Here is a 21358-nt window from a genome sequence, read left to right on the forward strand (position 1 = left end):
GCTTAATTCATTTTACTAATCAGTTAGTTCACTCCAAATGTTTTACGCTGGGCTGATTCATATTGAGGTTCTATGATATCTGCATCAGAGAGGGATTGCTCTAGTCACTATGAGTGCTGGTATTGCTAATATAGTCAGGAAAATTTCCTCTGATCAGTATTTACAGAGTGATCAGGACCAGGTTGGAAAAAGGTGTTTCTGACTTCTCTAAGTATTGAAACCAAAGGAAATCCCCACAAGCACATTCATGGTGTTCTTTTACCTAGCAATTACAGCAATTCTTCTCCTCAGTGTGACTCACACATGGAAAATTATCCATTATTTCAATCACTGAAGTTTAGAACTGCTTTTAGACCATTGCTTGCCTTGACCTTTACTATTTTAAACTTTCTAATGACATTGATGAATGCTTTTCTTTAAAACAACTGACCGTTAATGAGGATTGGATGGTATTGCTCTTGATGATGTTGCTGAAGTATGTAGTGACAACCAATCAGGAGAAGTAGGGCTGATAAAGCACTAGTTTGATTGTTTAAACTGATGAACATGGGTAGTGATAGCCAGCTATCTTGGTGAACCTTCTGTAAATTAATGGCTTAGCTTGTAAGTTGAGAGTTTGTGGTTACCTCACGCTACTGATTGCAGATCATGTCATAGAACTTAAGAAGACAGACGGTGAAGTTCTTTGGCATATGGTTGTGTGTTTTATGCTACAATATACAAGGAAGAAAGATGGTTGGAACTGCTGTTTTACATTGGATCAGCATGATATCGAAAGATCAGAAGATCAGAGATTCAAAGGTATTTCTGTAGGCAATATTGGCCCTTGCATTCAGGTCACTCTAAAAGCTATTTTACTTTGATCCACATATTTCAAAATCTGAATGTGAGTTGGGTCACTGAACCTGTGAAGGGCAGCATTAATTTAATGCATGTGGGCAGGGTGCGGGGGGAGGGAGGTGGTGGAATTCTACATCTACTTAAGAAAATGAATGATAGTTTTTAATATGACTCAACTAATTTTTTGTTCTGTTCATTCATGGGATGTGGGCTTCGCTGGCTGGGCCAGCATTTATTGCCCCTCCTTAATTTTCCTTGAGAAGGTGTTGGTGAGCTGCCTTCTTGAACCGCTGCAGACAATGTGATGTAGATACATCCACAGTGCTGTTAGGGAGGGAGTTCCAGGATTTTGACCCAGCGACAGTGAAGGAACGGCGATATATTTCCAAGTCAGGATGGTGAGTGAATTGGAGGGGAACTTCCATGTGGTGGTGTTCCCATCAATCTGCTGCCCTTGTCCTTCCAGATGTTAATGGTCGTGGGTTTGGCAGGTGCTGTCGAAGGAGCCTGTGTGAATTCCTGCAGTATATCTTGTAGATGGTACACACTGCTGTCACTGTGCATCGGTGGTGGAGGGAGTGAATGTGGTACCAATCAAGTGGGCAGCTTTGTCCTGTACGGTGTCAAGCTTCTTGAGTGTTGTGGGAGCTGCACTCAATCAGGCAAATGGGGAGTATTCCATCACACTCCTAGACGTAAATGGTCCAAGTAAGCAGCTAGCCTGAGCAATGACAAGAGTCATTCTATTCTGTGGAGTATTTGACCTTTCAATCTATGGGTGGAATTGTCCCAGATTTGTACTAAGTGAGTTAGTGGGCGGGTAAAACGACATTTTACACATCGGCCACAATGGCGGGTTTTCACGCTGTATCATCCCAAACCTGCCATGTTATTTATACATTCCTGGGAAACATGCCGTTTCGATAGCGGGCAGGCTCTCATTCGCCCGCCACGGCATCACCTTGCCGTTTCATCAAACTGGGCACCATATTTAAAGTCCAGCCATGTGTACACATCTCAGCTCAGGACTACTGCAGGAAAGATGTCCACAAAAAGCAAAAAGACTGCAGCCTCTAGGTTTAGTGATGTGTCACTGGAATGCCTTTTGGATGCCATGGAGGCCCACCACGATGTCCTCAACCCTGCTCTGGCCGCAGGATGACAGCGGCGTCACCAACCAGACTTGGGAGGTAGTGGCAGTGGTGATCAGTGCCAATGCTGCACAGAAGAGGTTGGCCATCCAATGCAGATAGTGGATGAATGATCTCATCCGTGCAGCTAGGGTATTGCAAACATCTCATCACTCTAAACTCACACACTCAAGCCCATCACACATTCACTGGCATCTCAATCACTGCCAACTCAAGGGACATCACCACCTATTCTCACACACATAGCCTCACATGTCCATCTGGCCTCATCTGCTCTGGAGACTAACTCCTCAGCACTCACCATCTTGAGACCACTTGCACAGATAAACATGTGCCCCCCCGACCCCTTACACACACCCTGGGTCACTCTCCTTCCCCATTACAGCCCTCATCCTGCAGCCTCTTCCCTTGCCTGAGGCCACTTCTCCCACTTCGCCAAGCAAGCTCTGGCCCTGCAGCCATTGAAAAACCACTCACATATGGCTGATCTGGTGGGTAGAGAACTGCCGTGAGCCCCCCTAAAAGTGATGTGGTGCTGTCTGTGAAACCTGGTGCTGATGACTGTGAGTGCTGACTGAAGCAAGGTAGGCAAACAAACCTTGAAGTCCCAAGCAAAGTGCAGCCCGCCAGATGCACGTCGCTTATGTGCTATTGTGAAACACGTTGGCGTGTTTTCCTGCTGACGTGGTCGGATGATCCAGCTTGGGGAGTTGCGATCCCAGTGGGCTGGCCTAATAATGATATTCTGATGTATAACAATGAAGTTCCCGATATCCGATGGCGGAGAACGCAGCCTGCCATCGGCAGGCTGAGCAGATGATCATGAATTGGTTTCACACCGTTGTGAAACCGATCACTCCATATTGTCTGCTCACGCCACCGAACACGCCTGACGCCAGCAGGCACAGAAAACCCTGGCCTATGTCTATCTCTAAAACTGCTAATCCCATTCCCAACCCCAATCGCAGTACTTTTAAAAATAATGAAACAATGCAGCAATGGCTGTTCTTGGTTGTCGCTCCCCCACAGTTATGCAACTGAAATTAAGACCTCACGAAGGAATGTTTCCCACTTTTTAAAAACCAGGCTGTTAATTTTTCCATGCTTTGTTTATTTTACCAACAACACGTAGAAACGCTAGTTGCATAATTTTTCATTTGGCTAAGTTTGTTGTATAGAATTTCATTAGCTTTTCTGACAGAAAGCTGGCTAGTCAGTACTCACCCACAATAGTGCCTGCTTCATGCTTCTTAAGCCATTCAACTTGTCTCACATTGCCCAAATGCACTGATCTGCCTCTGAAGGGTGAAGCGCTGAAGGAATTAAGCAAAGCAATGATTTTGTTCATCCTGATTCACTGATGTAGCCATTGTCAGGGTTTGAAAGTATTTGCTATTTTTATCTGTAATCAAATTCTGAGGGTTGAAATCAGCAACCAAGAATACATTACAATTCAAGTTTTTAAAATCAAATATGTTATCTGATTGTGCTTCTTCTGTTGAAAATTATACGGAAATTTATTTCTTGGTTAATTCCAGCCTTCCTTGTACCTGTAATGATTTATTTAAACATCCAAACTTTGAGATTGTTGACCTCTCGTGAAGGAATGAAAAATACAGCTGAGCAGCACATCTGGGCTTTTCAACAATTTGCTTAAAATGCTCTTGAGCTGGATGCTGTGTAGCTGCATAAACTGATAGTGTACAGAGCACAGTAAGCTGTGTAAACCCTTGATGATAGGTGGTAGAGTGGGTGCCTAATCTCCAGTGGGACCTGTACTCCCTATCAGTTATTGTAACAATTACAGCTGACTTCTTATTGAACATTGGCACTGCCACGTTTTTTTGCTGCTCCATTGTTCAAATAACTCGAACTCAACCGTTGAGCTAATTCCTACCTACTCTTTTTAATTTCCCCCATGGAAATTACGACATCTTTCTCTACATGGGCATAAGGAAAACAACTAAAGATTTTTCAAAAAAAGTCATTCCTAATTTCATTCTCCAAGGATGACTTTTAACTTTCGATGATGATGTGGAACAGGTGATATTGGATCGCTGTGTTTACCTGTGCTGTACCTCTAGGGGGAGCACTTCCTGCACATGTGCAGATGCAGCGTCAGAGCCTGTGACATCACTGACAGCGATGTCCCAGGCAGATGCTTGCTTAAACACCGTGGGCAGGATTTTCCCCTCGGCGATTTGGGGGCGGGGCCCGCTCGCCGAAGGGAAAATGATGCGGGAGGAATCTCCAACGTCATCCCGGTCCCTTTAAATTTTTAGGAAGGCGGGCAGACAGCAAAATCAGCTGTCCACCCGCCGACCTTCCAATGGCCAATTGAGGCCATTGACAGGCTCATTAAGATAATTAGAGACCTGCCCGTCCAAGCTTAAGGCTGGCGGGCAGGCCAGGAGCCCCAGCGGGCTCCAGATTATTCATGAAACTTCATCCACTGGCGGGATGAAGTTTCATGTCCGTTTTTTAAACATTTAATACATTTTATGTGTTTATTATTAACATGTCCCATCTCGTGTGACATTGTCACATGAGGGGGACATGTTAATAACTTCAATATTTATCTATTTTTAGACTTTGCTTACCTGTCACGAATCTCCCTGAGACAGGACTTTGCTTCAGGGAGCAGTGCGCTCTTTCACACGCATGCGTGAAGGAGTGCACTTTGACAGATGGGGATTCCCTCCCATAGCGCTTCCTGTCAGGCAGGCCGCTGGGCGGGCCTTAATTGGCCCACCCACTCAAAATGGCAGCGGGCCCCGTTTTGGTGGCGGGGGTCGGCTGTCCGCCCGCCGCCGAGCCGGTGGGACCCGCACGCCATCCGAGGGCAAAATTCTGCCCTGTAACTCCAAGGCCAGGATTTTCAGCTCAGCATGCAGGCCCGGCATGCCCAAGTGTGAAATAGTGTGTGATGACATCGGGCGAGCATCCCAAAGTCATCATGCACTCGCTTAAGACTCTTAAGCAGCTCATTAAGTAGAATTTTTCACTGTCCGTCCAACCTTACAGTTGGCAGCCAGGCAGCCTTTACATTTTTTGCAAAATCTCATCACAGAAGCGATGGGGTTTCCAACAATGAATTTAAAAAATAACATTTTTAAACTTATTTTTAACATATCCCTCTTCATGTGACTGACTCACATATGTTTATATTGTTTGTGGCATCTTAATTTTTCATTTTAAGTATCTTCAGCTTGCTGAGGCAGCTCTGTGCCTTCATAAGACATAAGACGTAGGAGCAGAAATAGGCCATTCGGCCCTTCTCCACCATTCAATGAGATCATGGCTGATCTGATAATCCTCAACTCCACTTTCCTGCTTTTCCCCACAATCCTTGATTCCCTTACTGATTAAAAATCTGTCCATCTCCACCTTAAATATACTTAATGACCCAGCTTCTATATCCTTCTGCGGTAAAGAATTCCACAGATTAACTACCCTCTGAGAGAAGAAATTCCTCCTCATCTCTGTTTTAAATGGGCGACCCTTTACTCTGAGATTATGGCCTCTGGTCCTGGAATCTCCCACAAGGGGAAACAACCTCTCAGTATCTGCCCTGTCAAGCCCCCTAAGAATTTTATACATTTCAATAAAGTCGCTTCTCATTCTTCTAAACCCCAATGAGTACAGGCCCAATCTACTCAACCTCTCCTCATAAGAAAATCCCTCCATACCCAGAATCAGCCTAGTGAACCTCTGGACTGCCTCCAATTCTCTTTCCTTAGATAAGGGGACCAAAACTGTTCACAATATTTTAGGTGTGGTCTAACTAGTGCTTTGTATCATTTTAGCAAGACTTCCCTATACTTATACTCCATTCCCTTTGAAATAAAGGCCAACATTCCAATTGCCTTCCCTATTCCCTATTGAATTTGCATGTTAGCTTTTTAGGATTCATGCACAAGGACTCCCAAATCCCTCTGTGCTGCATCTTTCTACAGTCTTTCTCCATTTAAATAATAATCAGCTCCTCTATTCTCCCTGCCAAAGTGCATCACCTCACATTTTCGCATATTATATTCCATCTGCCACTTTTTTGCCCACTCACTTAACCTGTCTATATCCCTCTGTAGACTCCTTGTGTCATCCTCACCACTTGCCTTCCCACCTATTTTTGCATCATCTGCACAATTGGCAACAGTACATTCACTTCCCTCATCTAATTCATTAATATGTATATTGTGAATAATTGTGGCCCCAGCGCTGATCCTTGTGGCACTCCACCAGTTACAGGTTGCCATCCTGAAAATGCCCCTCTTATCCCAACTCCCTGTCTTCTATTAGTTAGCCAACCCTCTATCCGTGCTAATATACCACCCCCAATACCATGGGCTCTTATCTTATTAAACAGCATTACGTGTGGCACCTTATTGAATGCCTTTTGGAAATCCAAATATATTACATCTACTGGTTCCCTTTTATCTATCCTACTTGTTACCTAAAAGAATTCTAATAAATTTGTCAGGCATGATTTCCCCTTCATGAAGCCATGCTGACTCTGCTTGATTAGATTATGTAATTCTAAATGCTCTGCTATTACATCCTTTATAATATACTCTAACTTTTCCCAATGACAGATGTTAAGCTAACTCACCTATAGTTACCTATTTTTTATCTCCCTCCCTTTTTGTATAAGGGTGTTACATTGGCAGTTTTCCAATCCTCTGGGACTTTTCCAGAATCTAAGGATTCTTGGAAGATTATGACCAGTGCATCCACTATCTGTGTAGCTACTCCCTTTAATATCCTAGGATGCAACCCATCAGGTCCAGGACCTATTGGCTTTTAACCCCATTAGTTTTCCTAGTATTTTTCCTCTAGTGATAGTTATTGTATTTATTTCCTTTCCCCCACTTTTACCCCTTGATTATTTAGTATTGGAATGCTATTAGTGTCTTCTACCATGAAGACTGAACCAAAGTATTTATTCAAAACGTCTGCCATTTCCTTGTTCCCCATTATTATTTCCCCAGCCTCATTCTGTAAGGGGCCCATGTTCATTTTGGTCTCTCTATTTTTATATATTTAAAGAAGCTCTTACTGTCCGTTTTTATATTACTTGCTAGTTTACTCTCAAAGTTTATTTTCTCTTTTTTTTTGGTCATCTTTTGTTGTTTTTTTAAACTTTCCCAATTCTCTAGCTTGCCACTAGTCTTTGCCACATTGTATGTCTTTTCTTTTAATTTAATACTATCCTTAACTTCCATGGTTAACCATGGTTGGTTTATCCCCTTCCTAGAATCCTTCTTCCTCACTTGGATATATCTTTGTTGTGAGTCGTGAACTAGCTTCTTAAAGTTTGCCATTGTTCATCAACCGTTTTTTCTGCTAAAACCCTATCCCACTCCACTCCAGCCAACTCTGCCCTCATTCCTTCGTAATTACCATTATTTAAGTTTAGCACACTTGTTTCCCACCCAAGTTTCTCACTCTCAAGCTGAATGCTAAATTTTACCATATTATGGTCGCTGTTCCCTAGGATATCTTTTACTCTGAGGTCATCTATTAAACCTGCCTCATTACACATTACCAGATCCAAAATAGCCAGATCGCTGGTTGGATCCACAACATATTGTTCTAGGAAACTGTCCCGAATACACTCTATGAATTCTTGTTCGTGCCTACCTCTGCCAATTTGATTTTCCCAATATACGTGAAGATTAAAGTTACCCATGATTAATGTACTGCCTTTTTTACATGCCCTCAATATCTCCTGATTTATTCTCTGTCCTACGGTATAGCTACTGTTAGGGGGCCTACAGATTACTTCCACCAGTGTCTTCTTCTCCTTGTTATTTCTTACCTCCACCCATATGGATTCTACATCTTCAAATCCAAGATCCTTTCTTGCTATCATGCTTATTCCATCTCATACTAACAAAGCTACCCCACCACCCTTTCCTTCCTGTCTGTCCTTTCAAAAAGTCACATACCCCTGAATATTTAGTTCCCAGCTTTAATCTCCTTGTAACCATGTCTCTGTAATGGCTATAATATCGTACCCATTAACCTCTATTTGTGCTGTTAATTCAGGTATTTTGTTCCGTGTACTACATGTATTTAAGTAAAGAGCCTTTAATTTTGCCTTTTTACCATTTTTTCCCCTTTGACCCTATTTGCTGCATTTTTTTTTATGTTTGTATATTCTGTCCCTTCCTGTCACACTCTGGGTATCATTACCTAAATAGCCGCCCTGCAAGGCTGCCATATCCTTTTGCTTTGTAAGCTTACGTATCCACTTTCCAGAACCTTCTCCCCACTCTATTTAGTTTAAAGCCCTCCCTACAGCCCTAGTTATTCAGCTCACCAGGACACTGATCCCAGCACAGTTCAAATGAAGCCCACCCCACCGGAACAGCTCCGTTCTACCCCAGTACTGATGTCAGTGCCCCATGAACTGAAACCCAATCTTTGAGTCAAGCATTTAACTCCTTGACCTTATTTACCCTATTCCAGTTTGCCCGTGGCTCAGGTAGCAATCCTGAGATTATTACCTTGGAGATTCTGCTTTTTAATTTAGCTCCTAACTGTTCAAATTCTTTCAGCAGAACCTCCATTCTAGCCCTATCAACATCATTGGTACCAATGTGCACGACGACAGCTGGATCCCTCCCCTCCAACTCCAAGTTCCGCTCCAGCCTTGAGGAGATGTCCTTAACTCTGGCAGTGGGCAGGTAACACAGCCTTCAGGACTCACGCTCATGGCTGCAGAGAACAGTATCTATCCCCATAATTATGCTGTCTCCTACCACTACCACGTACCTAATTCCTCCCCCCACTTGAATGGCTCCCTGTGCCGTGGTCAGTTTGCTCATCCTCTCTGCAGTCCCCGCTCTCGTCCACACAGCTCGCAAGCACCTCGTAACTGCTGGACAGTTGCAGGGGCCGAGGCTCCACGAATGCTACCCCCTGTGCCCCAATACCTGCTTCACCTGCAGTCACACCCTCCTGTCCCTGATCACAGACCAAGTTTGAATTACCTAATCTGAGGGGTGTGACCGCCTCCTGGAGCAAAGTGTCCAGGTAACTTTCCCCCTCCCTGATGTGGAGGGAGCTTTCTGTGAGTGCACCCCCGCGCATGTGCAAACTTCAGCGCTTGCACCCCTGCGGCCCCTGCCCCGGCAGCGCTGAGGATACTTGGATAATCCTAGGGAAATTGCCAGTGCAGGCACTGTCCCAGCTCAATGCTGCCTTAACAACTGGTAATTGGCACAGACATTTACAGAAAGAATGTTACCAGTTACCTTTCTTCACACAGTGTTTCTGCTGGATATGTTTTGTTCACTTGACTGGTATTACAATGGCTGTAACTTTAAATCTGGCTGGAGTTATGTGGGCAACATCACTGGTCAAATCAATGGGCTGTTAGGTACACCACTCAGCTATTTGGAGAGAAATGACAAAATGCTGGTCTACATTGCAGCACCAGAATCGGCTGATTTCCCAAAAGTATCACACCTTGCTTTACTTTGAAAATGCATTTATTTGGCCCATGATTTACAGGCGCAGCTACACTTTGGGCAGAATTTTCACCTCGGCGGGCGGGCACGTGCCCAACCTGCTCGAGCATGAAATGACGCACGTTGACGTCGAGTGAGCATCCCGACGTAAATACGCAGTTGCGCGATAGCTCGGTCGGCGGGCACGCACGGGTATCAGCAGCGCGCCCACCGACAAGTAAAAGGCCTGTTAAGGCCATTAAAGGATCAATTAACTTAAACTTTTCGCTGCCTGTCCAACCTTACAGTTGGTTGGGCAGGCGAAAAGGCCAAGTGGCCTTTGCACTTTTTTGGAAACGTCATCCATATGGACAGGATGAGGTGTCCAACATCAAATGAAAATGAAATAAAGAATTTTAAATATCATTTATAACATGTCCCTACTCATGTGACAGAGTCACATGAGGGGACATGTTTTATAACATTTTTCAAATCTTTATATTTTTTTGAAGACTCTTCATGTCCCTGAGGCAGCTCTGTGCCTCTGGGCAATTTTCAAGCGTGCACTCATGCGCATGTATGAAGTTCATGCTCGCCCCGCTTGCCCTCCTCCCCCTCCCCCACCGACACAAGCAGTGCTGGGCACTGCCACTCGTGTTTCACACTGGGCAGGCCTTAATTGGCCCACCAGAGTGAAATCGCGGTCCGGCCCCGATCGCGGGTCATCTTCCTGACCGGCCCCAACGAACCCGCTCACCAAGGGCAAAATTCTGCCTTTTGTGATGTAGGAATTCTTGCAGGAACGTCTGTTCCTTTGGGATCAAAAGACTTTCATTACATTTTAAAAGTGGTTTACCAATAACCCCTTGCTACTCTCTCTGGCTTTGTCCAAGGTCTCTTTACACATTCTCTGTCACCTCCCGCCCCACCCCCGATTCTTCCCACGGCCCCTCACTGCTTCCTTTTGCCATTGGCTCACTTCTGGAAAGGACGATGGGGAGTAGAAAGGACAGTCGAGGGAGCAGCAGGAGGCTGTGGAAGGAAGCAGGGGATGTGAGGATGGCGGCGAGGGGGCTCAGGGGATGTGAGGGGAGTTGGGGGACGTGAGAGGAGCAGTAAGGGGAAGGGGATGTGAGGGGAGCCAGGGGATGTGAGGAGAGTGGGGAGGGGAGGAGAATGTGAGGAGGGTGAGGGGAGGGGGATGTGAGGAGAGCAGCAAGGGGAGGGGGTATGTGAAGAAAGTGGGGAGAAGGGTGGATGTGAGGAGAACGGTGAGGGAAGAGGGATGTGAGGAAAGCAGTGAGGGGAGGGGGGATGTGAGGTGAGAGGCAAGGGGATACAGGAGCTGAGGTTTTGGGACACATAATGACAATGGAAGCAGCTGGAGAAAATGTGCATCCGCCAGCAACCGGAGTGGGAACCAACCTCCCGATTTCCTTTCCCTGTTTGACGGTGGATCGACCACCAAAAACACCCCCTTCCTGATTACTCTCACGTAATGCTTCAACAGAAAGAGAAACCAGACGGAATGCGTAATGGGTGGCCAACTTGATATCGCCCATGTTACACTATCGTCAAGATTACTCCTCATGACCCAGCAACTTTTAGGTAGAAAATGGAAGTGGCACAAAATGGAAAAAGACTGGCACCTTCAGCTATGTTCCAGTTTCGATGTCCATTTTTGCCTTTGTTACAAACAAAGAGCAGGAAATGTCTCACTGAAATTCTTAGAATCTCCGCAGAGACCGATAATGTTTAAAAAGAAATTTGAACTTACGGTTCATCGCTGAGGAGGGTGACACAAGAAGATTTCGCATTTTAAGGTTTTTATTGCAACAAATGACAAAAATTTTTGCTGAGAGACCTGCAGTGTCTCTTTTCGGGAGGGCCCGCCGAACCACACACCAATCAGGCAGTGGCAAGGCCACTGGCGGGTCTTCCCATGAAATTAAGACCCTGGGGCAGTAGTCCTGCCTAGCGAGCACAGCTGGTCAATCAGAAGCTGACAGCTCTTGTGCTCAACAGTGCCACTGAGGAGGCCATGGCTGCTGCCTGAAGGACAGCCCTGGAGTCCCAGGATTGCAGAAGACCAAGGGTACAGGTAAGTAATGTGGCAGGGTGGGTTAATATCAGCAGTGGTGGGATGAGGCTTTTAAGTGGTTATTAATTGGCCACTTAAGGGCCTCATTTGGCGGTGGGGTGTGAAGATTGACTATGGGCCTTCCTGCCCAGAACTTAATTCTGGTAGAGGAGGTAAGGCAGCGAGGTTCAGGCATGCCACCACCACACATAAGTAAATGCCCTTCACGTCTCCAAGTCCACCACCAGCGAGAGCAGAAGGCTGCACCCACTATTAATTGAACACTATTTTTCTGGGCAACCTATACTTTAAACCAGTGAAAGGAATGTTACTATTTCATACTAATCACACATCGCACTCCACGGAATATACAGTCCTTTTAAAACAGTCTGCAGTTGCTCCCAGCTTCCAGTGGGTTTGTACTTCCCTGCTTTGCTGAGCAGTAACTTTGAGTGACCATCTCCTGGAGCTTCAGTCAGTTTTCGGAGAGTTTCCTAAATTCACTATCAGCAGTATAGCTTGTCTTAATGATTCTTCCCCTTTGGTCAGGCTAGGATGAATCTCCTGGAATATGTGGGTGACTGAGGGGAGTGTCTCTTTGATGAGAGACCATCTCCGTCTCACATCCGGCTGCAGTAGCTCGCAAGCAACGTCTTCTCTCTGCTGACCACACAAAACTGTTGTCCGTTAGTAATATTAATTGATTTGTAGGGAAGTCTGTAATCTCATCTCAAAAATGGCTTTCTCTGCCCTCTTCCCAAGACAACATGAAACACGTTAACCTTGCATCCAGGTAACAATGTTGATTAGTTATTCTTGACCCCAGCTCTCTTTCGTCTTAGAAGTAAATGGACAGTGTACAGCACAACTATTTACAACCTGTTTCAACACCTTTCTGGGACTTTGGGAGATTTAGCGCCTTCACTGTTAACACAGAGGCTGCTACCCTTGTCTCCAAGCATAAATATCTTGCACCTTCTTCCTAGTAAAACAATCTATGCTTTCCTTTGACCTCTACCATTCAAACCACCCAAGCTTACTGTTAGGCAGACTTTAGAACAGATCACATGACCCCATTGATTTTACCCTAAATTTAAAAATACAGTCCCAAAGCATAAAATTCATAAATGTAAAAAAATACATTTTATTTTACATACAAAAATCCACATCCACTGCTCATTGGTGCCTGAACATGAAACACTAGTTAAAGATTGCACTGTGCAAGTGATTAGCATGCCCAGTAAAAGAAGGGGGCCCATGTTTCCTTTTCAGCCATGTTAGAGTTCCAAAGGCTTGCTCAGTAGTTTTCTCAATATCTTGCATCAGAAAGTAAAAAAATAAAAACAACAGCTCATAATTGCAGAGACTTAATATAAAGACAATTGCATGGTGTGTGGGGGCGGGGAGTGGCGAGTGGGGGAGGTGGTTGGAAACAAGAGGTAGACAGACCAAATATGTAGCTCTGTGTATGACATACTCAACACAGATATTGTTTGACCATGGTACCAGTCTTGTTGGTTATCAATAAAATATATACTGCACTGTGTCAATTCATGTCAAGCAAAAAACAAGATACCATGGGTTAAGTTTTCACCTTGATCTTCACTACCTGATTGGTAATCTGATGGAACAGATCACTAACCCATTCTAGAAACTGCCCAATTTTACTTACATTTAAACCAATGGGAAGAAAATTAGAAAGGTTCTAAAACATGCAAGAGATACGGACTACAGATTACCAAATCCCTCAACCCCACCACTCCTCCCAGGGGTGAAGGCAAAGGTTTTTCCCCAAACACAACACCATGGTCCTGCTATAAATGAAATACATCAGACATTGTTTTAAACTATTGCTATCCCAACTCCATTATGCCACTATAGACTTTGGGAACTGACTTTCAAATGCTGAATGCTCACATTACTTTAGCAGCTAAAGAACAAAGTTTCTGAGGCCAGAATCTTCTGCTCAGTGTGCGGGGGTGGGACCAGCCCGCCCAACGGGGAGAAAATTCTCCTCTGAGAGAAATTGTAAGGAACATATCTTTTTATTTCAGCTGGACTGATGTAAAGAACATATCTTTTTATTTTCTGTTGGATTGTGGATAAAAATTACAATGGCTGTAGTTTGAAAGACATGTCCACTGGGACGGGATGAGAGATATATACAATGTTCCTGATGACTTTACAAGTTAGCCCAAAAGCCTGGTTAATCAAATTGGCAAGTAAATTAAGAGTAGGATTGCCTGCCAAAGCTAGGAAGGCAGAGATAATCGAAGAGATGGCACAGCATTTGAAATTGGAAGGAATACCCGAGAGACCGAGTTCTCCAAGGGGTGGTTCATTGGAATGGGCTCAAATTCAGTTGCAAATAAAAAAAAATGGAACTAGAGGCAGCAGAAAAGGAAAGAGAAAAGACACCTCAAAGGGAGTTCGCAATGGTAAAGAATGGATAGCTGGGAATATATTGAGATCTCCTCCTCAGGAAGGAAGGTACTGAGGGTGGAGGTGAAACTCAAAGACTTAAGTGTTTCCATTGTAATAAAGTAGAACACATTCATTCAGGATGCTGGAAGTTGCGAGGGAAGCCCATGGGACTTATTGGAGTTCGTAAGAGTGATCCGAAAAGGGAACTCAACAAGAAAATGACGTGGATCAAATTGTAGCTTTAAAAACAAATAAGAGTCTGGAGGTAAACACTGTTATGAATGCAGGTGAAGTGAATAAGGTAGGTGAGAGATATAAAGGGTTTTTGCCTAAAGGAAAGATAACCCCTTTTTCATCAAATGATGCAGCTAAACCCAAAGCTATATTAAGGGATACAGGAGCTACCCAAACTCTTTTGCTGGAGAAGGACCTAGTTTTCCCTTCAAAGAGTTCAATGAAAGCTGAAGTATTGGTAAACGTGATAAGTAGAGAACATATCCTGGTTCCATTGTACAAAGTACAATTGGAGTGTGATTTGTTGTCTGGATCGGTTGTTGTTGGAGTGGTTAAGAAATTACCTGTGGATGGAGTTGATTTACTCCTGGGGAATAATTTGGCAGGAGTGAAGGTTAAAGCTTCACTAATAATTACGGAAAGTCTGAGAGAGACTGAAGAGATGGAACAGTTACATGAACAAGTTCCTGGTATTTTTCCATCGTGTGTGGTGACCAGAGCAATGGCTAAACAAAGTCCATCACCAGAGGTCAAAGTAATACCACAAGCAGATGTTAGAGTAGCCAAAACTTTCTTTAAGGATGAGGATAATTCAAAGGAAGTGTTTGGCATGTCTTCATTAATTGAGGCTCAGAAAGCAGATCCAGAATTAAACAATTTAGCACAGTCAGCTCACTTTGAAGCTGAGGCAGAAGGAGTTCCGGAGTACTATTACATTAAAAACAGAGTTCTAATGAGGAAGTGGAGACACCCTCACAGACCTGCGGATGAGGAATAGACGGTTGTTCATCAGATCGTGGTACTACCCAAATATCGTAAGGAGATATTGCGAGTAGCACATGAAATCCCTATGGCAGGACATGGCGGAATATGGAAAACCCAAGCTTCGATAAACAGGCATTTTACCTGACCAAGACTTCATAAGGATGTATTGCAATTTTGTAAAATGTGTCATACATGTCAGGTAGTAGGTAAACCACAACGTGTAATCAAATCAGCACCTTTAATACCCATACCAGTTTTTGAAGAACCATTCAGTCAGGTTTTAGATGGTATGGGACCATTACCCAAAACAAAAGAACATCAGTATATGCTTACAATCATGATATGACAATCTGATTTCCAGAAGCTATTCCTTTAAGGACAATTACAGCTAAGGTGGTAGTGGAAAAGTTAACTCAGTTTTGCACTCGTTGTGGCCCACCAATTGAAATATAATCTGACCAAGGTTCTAACTTAATGTCTAAAATTTTCCAGGACATAATCGACAGTTTGGGTATCAAACAAATAAAGTCTACCGCCTATCATCCACAAACACAGGGAGCTTTAGAGAAATACCATCAGACTCTCAAAACCATGATAAAGACCTATTGCCATGAATACCCAAAAGATTTGGACAAAGTGTTAGATTCCTTAATATTTGCTGCCAGAGATTCTCTGAATGAATCTATTGGATTTAGTCCATTCAAATTGATCTATGGTCATGAAATAAGAGGTCCATTAAAAGTGATTAAGGAAAAGTTCCAAAAGCAGAAAGACGAATCCTCCATGTTGGATTACGTGTCCATGGGCAGAATTTTATGAATGCCGGGTAGGCAGGGAGTAAGTGTGGGCGGGCATGGACCTGATCTCCATCCGCGCCACCATTTTACACAGGCGGGGCCAATTAAGGCCCGCCCAGCGTGAATTGTGGTTCTCAAGGACAGTGGGAGTGGCAATTGATGCTAGCGACTTAGGGGTAGGTGCAGTCCTATTACAAGATAATCATTTAAGGATAGAGAAGCCGGCGGGGTACTTCCCCAAGAAACTAAATCAAGATCAGAGGAAGTACTCTACAATAGAAAAAGAAACTCTAGCACTGTTGTTGTCTCTTCAACACTTTGAAGTTTATGTCCAACATGATAACAAAGAAACACTAATGTACACTGACCATAGTCCTCTGGCATTCATTGAAAAGTTTAAAACTTGAAATGCGAGACTGTTTAGATAGAGTCTATTGTTTCAACCATTCAATGTAAAGATTGATCTCATTGCCGGCAAAGATAATGTGATCGCAGATGCATTGTCCCAGGTGTAAAATACTAAAATAAGTTAAAGGGGTAAGAAATGTTGAAGATTGTCCAAGATTGTATAAGGGGAAGGAATGATGAATGGAAGTAATTCTCATGTTTTATTGTTCATGTGTCACATAACTTGTGATGAAACACATTTTGAAATGGCTTCTAAGGGTGGAGGCATGTAAGGAGCATACCTTTTTATTTCTGCTGGACTGTTGTAAAGAACAAATCTTTTCTGTTGGATTGTGGATTAAAATTACATTGGCTGTACTTTGAAAGACATATCCACTGGATCAGGATGAGATATATATATATAATGTTACAGTCCTGGAACAGAGTGTGCCATGAAAGATATGATTGTGCTGGAAAGGAGTCCTGGATCAAGGGAGCTGCCTGACAACAACGTTTTAATTGGCTCCTGACCAGGTGACCTGGTTTTGTGTGAGGGCAGTGCAGAAGAATAGCTCCTAGCCTGAAAGGAACAAGATCTAAAACCTCTTTCTTCTGTGTGTGGAAGATTCCAGTAATTCAACAATAATAGCTAGCTGTTCTTTTTCTCCTCATATCTCTATAACCTGCTCTCTGTCTGAAAACCCCTGTCAAGAGGCAAAGGGGAAAATCACTGTTAGAGACATTGAAAGGCAAGCGCTCAACCAGTGAACTAAATATTAAGTGCTGGAAGACCACCTCGTGTCATCAACAAGAGCTGAAAGGAATTTGGAGGACATCGATCTAAATCAACTCATCGAATCCTATACTGTGGTATTGGTGCTATTGAATTGTTTTATCCCATCCTTAAAACCTATGTTTTGTGTGTCTTATGTGTCTTTTGTGTGTGTGTGTGTGTGTGTGTCTGTATAGGGATTTAAGAGCAGGGTAGAGTTTAAGTTATCGTTTTAGAAGTTAGCAGTTCATATTTCTTTCTTTTGCCACTAGTTAAAGACGATTTGTTCCATAAACAGTTATTTACTTATTAAGTTTACAAACACCTACCTAGTGCTCGTATTCTGTTAATCTAAATTTAAACGGTTAGGTAGAATTTGGGCAAACTGGTGGTTTGGACAAACTTTTCACATGTGCCATGGCTCAGGGAACAATGGGGCTTCATATTACAGCGCACTATCCCCAGTGAGTGGTGACAATATATAGAGGGATGGTTCTGGAGCCTCAAGTGGGTTTCTAGCTCAGGTTTTGTAGCATTTTATCTCAATTATTGCTGGAAATACTCAGCCACTCTAGAGAGTGGAATTTTTATGGATCCATCATGTTCAACCAGTATCACAAGAAGTTATAACAAGGGAGAAAAAGCTCCTCTTAACCCGAATCTCGACGTAAAGCTGAAGGTCAAGTTTTAGCTGAAATCTTAACAGGGATATTGTCCAGCCGGAATACTGAAGCCAAAATATAATGAACTGAGCCAGATTTATTGCTAATTTTAAAATTATCTCTATTTGTTTAACTCTGTTCATGCTTCTTTCCAGTTTCTAATTCATTCTTTCAGTGTTTTTCTATTCGTGCCTCATTCCTGTCTGTTTTTCTCTGCATGGCTTTCTCTGCAGTGTCTGAATCTCTCTGTTTTCATGTTTTCTCGCTCAGTATGTTTCTCCTCCAATTTCTTGCTTTCCTCTTCCACATGTTTCTCACACATGCCTTGACTAATGTATTAATTTCTACATCTTAACATTTTTGCTCAGTCCAGGATATGCAGCAAAATGGGAGGCAACACATAGAAACACAGAAACATAGAAACTAGGAGCAGGAGTAGGCCATTCGGCCCTTCGAGCCTGCTCTGCCATTCATTATGATCATGGCTGTTCATCCAATTCAATAGCCTGCTCCTGCTTTCTCCCCATACCCTTTGATCCCTTTTGTACCAAGAGCTATATCTAACTTCTTCTTGAAAACATACAATGTTTTGGTCTCAACTACTTTCTGTGGTAACATATTCCACAGGCTCACCACTCTCTGTGTGAAGAAATTTCTCCTCATCTCAGTCCTAAATGGTCTACCCCATATCCTCAGACTGTGACCCCTGGTTCTGGACTCCCCCACCATCGGGAACATCCTTCCTGCATCTACCCTGTCTAGTCTCTGTTAGAATTTTATAGGTTTCTATGAGATCCCCCCTCATTCTTCTGAACTCCAGCGAATATAATCCTAATCGACTCAATCTCTCCTCATTTGTCAGTCCCGCCATCCCAGGAATCAGTCGGGCAAACCTTCGCTGCACTCCCTCTATAGCAAGTACATCCTTCCTCAGATAAGGAGACCAAAACTGCGCACAATATTCCAGGTGTGGTCTCACCAAGGCCCTGTACAATTGCAGCAAGACATCCCTGTTCCTGTACTCGAATCCTCTGGCTTTGAAGGCCAACATACCATTTGCCTTCTTGACCGCCTGCTGCACCTGCATGCTTACCTTCAGCGATTGGTGTACAAGGACACCCAGGTCTCGTTGCACATTCTCTTTCAATTTATAGCCATTCAGATAATAATCTGCCTTCCTGTTTTTGCTACCAAAATGGATAACCTCACATTATACTGCATCTGCCATGCATTTGCCCACTCACTCAGCTTGTCCAAATCACACTGAAGCATCTCTGCATCCTCCTCACAGCTCACCCTCCCACCAAGCTTTGTGTCAACTACAAATTTGGAGATATTACATTTAATTCCCTCATCTAAATCATTAATATATATTGTAAATAACTAGGGTCCCAGCATCGATCCCTGCGGTACCCCACTAGTCACTGCCTGCCATTTGGAAAAAGACCCGTTTATTCCTACACTTTGTTTCCTGTCTGCCAACCAGTTTTCTATCCATCTCAATACGCTACCCCCAATCCCATGTACTTTAATTTTACACGCCAATCTCTTATGTGGGACTTTGTCAAAAGCCTTCTGAAAGTCCAAATAAACCACATCCACTGGCTCCCCCTCATCAACTCTACCAGTTACATCCTCGAAAAATTCCAGTAGATTTGTCAAGCATGATTTCTCTTTCATAAATCCATGCTGACCCTGTCCAATTCTGCCTCTGTTTTTCACGTGCTCAGCTATTAAATCTTTTATAATGGACTCTAGAATTTTCCCCATTACTGACATCAGGCTGACTGGTTTATAATTCCCTGTTTTCTCCCCGCCTCCCTTTTTAAATAGTGGTGTTACATTAGCTACCTTCCAATCTGTAGGAACTGTTCCAGAGTCTATAGAATCTCGGAAGATGACCACCAATGCATCCACTATTTCCAGGGTCACTTCCTTAAGTACTCTGGGATGTAGATTGTCAGGCCCCGGGGATTTATCGGCCTTCAATCCCATCAATTGCCCCAACACCATTTCCCTACTGATACTGATTTATTTCAGTTCCTCCTTCTCATTAAACCCTGTGTTCCACAACATTTCTGGCACGTTATTAGTGTCCTCCTTTGTGAAGACAGAACCAAAGTATGTATTTAGTTGGTCAGCCATGCCTTTGTTCCCCATTATAAATTCCCCTGTTTCTGACTGTAAGGGACCTACATTTGTCTTCACCAATCTTTTTCTCTTCACATACCTATAGAAACTTTTACAGTCAGTTTTTATGTTCCCTGCAAGCTTACTGTCATACTCTATTTCCCTTCAACATTTGTGAGTGAGTGAGGCTGGGAGAGAATGGAGCCCATGCTGGGAGAGACAGGTTGACTGTGGACAAAGGAGGCATTAGCATTCATGAAGAGGGTGAGGGCTTTTAATGTGGGCTGTGCCTGGGAGCAGTTGGGTACCTGGGAATGCTAAGGATTGGAAACTCTATTGGGTAGTATGTAGAGAGGGCCAGAAGTGTGGGAATATTTGCAAGATAGGGTATGAGGCTTTGCAGCACTTGGAAGATCAGGCAGAGTCTGGTACTTGGCAATCAGAAGCAAGTAAAGGGAGGGAATGTTTGGAGACTGGAAGCACTCAGGATATCCAAAATTTGGAAAAACAAGGCTTCCATATATGAAAAGTAAGCAGGCATTGTGAAGCTGGTGAAAGATATGGGGGAATGCAAAGGTTGCACCCAGAGCCCAGGTTCTTAGGATGCTAGGCAGAGTGCTGCATAATTTTTGTGGAAGTTGGGGAGAAAGTTATTGCAGGGAAGGTTATGGTGAGTGTGAAGTTTTATTTTCCTGCATTATTCATTTGATTTTAAAGATGGGCTCATTATTGCCTTTCTGCTGTTTGCTAGTTTTCCTGGCTTTTTATCCCTGAAAAGATTATTGTTTACTGTTTATTAGAGCTTTTTATGCAGCTTAACAATTGTTCATTGGCAGTTTTGCTGCTTGTGATCACACTGAAGAAAATTAGCACTGTTCAGTTAACTCTGATTTGTTGGCCCTTATTGTTTTTCAGCCAAAGAGGAATTTTGACCCAGAGGAAATTTCCATAAGTAATAATTGCATGTGTGAGGGGCATTTTGCAGACATGATGCAGTGTTTTACTACTACTGCGAAGGAAACATGCTAGATGCAAGACTTTTAATTCTAATTCATTAAATCGCCTCTGGTGTTGCACAAATGATTTACTCGTGTGTAATAAAACTAGTTTATCATATAACAGAATGGTCCTGAATATCTGCAGGACCAAGAGAACAGCCTCAGTGTACTTCAGCTCAGAGTGCAGCACAGCCCTAGAGAATCGGGTGAGACTGTGTTACGTTAGGTATGCTGGGTCTCAGCCCAGGTTACTAATTTCTGACAGGGTCCAATTGGAATGGAACACCTGGATGCTCCAAACATAGCCTATTGCATTGTAGGGGGTGGGCCGGGAAGGAAATACCCATGCAAGGGTTTTCTTGGCCTTGGCCTCTGTGTTGACCAGTTACATGATTATCATTTTGGACTTAATGTGTATATTTTTGAGGGGTGCAAGTAGGGCCCACATTTGTGTTTGGGTCTTGGTCCTTCAGAACCTTATAAGAATTAACATTAACATAATATTATTGACCCTCTTATAAAGGAGGCCAATTGGGCAACAAAAGCAACTTTGCAAAGGTGAACCAAAGCTGTGCCATTTCTTCCATTCTACTCCCCTGTGGTATAGTGGCATGGACACCTACCACTTCAATGCAAATTAGGTGACCTTGCCATGATCCCAGAT

The 21358-nt window shown here is 43.5% G+C and overlaps 1 protein-coding gene across 1 annotated transcript in view; it reads left to right on the forward strand.

Moving 5' to 3' along the window:
* Window positions 1–21358, forward strand: part of LOC144680561 (myelin transcription factor 1-like protein) — a 516235-nt gene that overhangs the window by 275742 nt on the left and 219135 nt on the right. The gene's annotated exons all lie outside the window — the stretch shown is intronic.

Source organism: Cetorhinus maximus, chromosome 5, assembly GCF_964194155.1.
Source record: "Cetorhinus maximus chromosome 5, sCetMax3.hap1.1, whole genome shotgun sequence".
Taxonomy (NCBI): domain Eukaryota; kingdom Metazoa; phylum Chordata; class Chondrichthyes; order Lamniformes; family Cetorhinidae; genus Cetorhinus; species Cetorhinus maximus.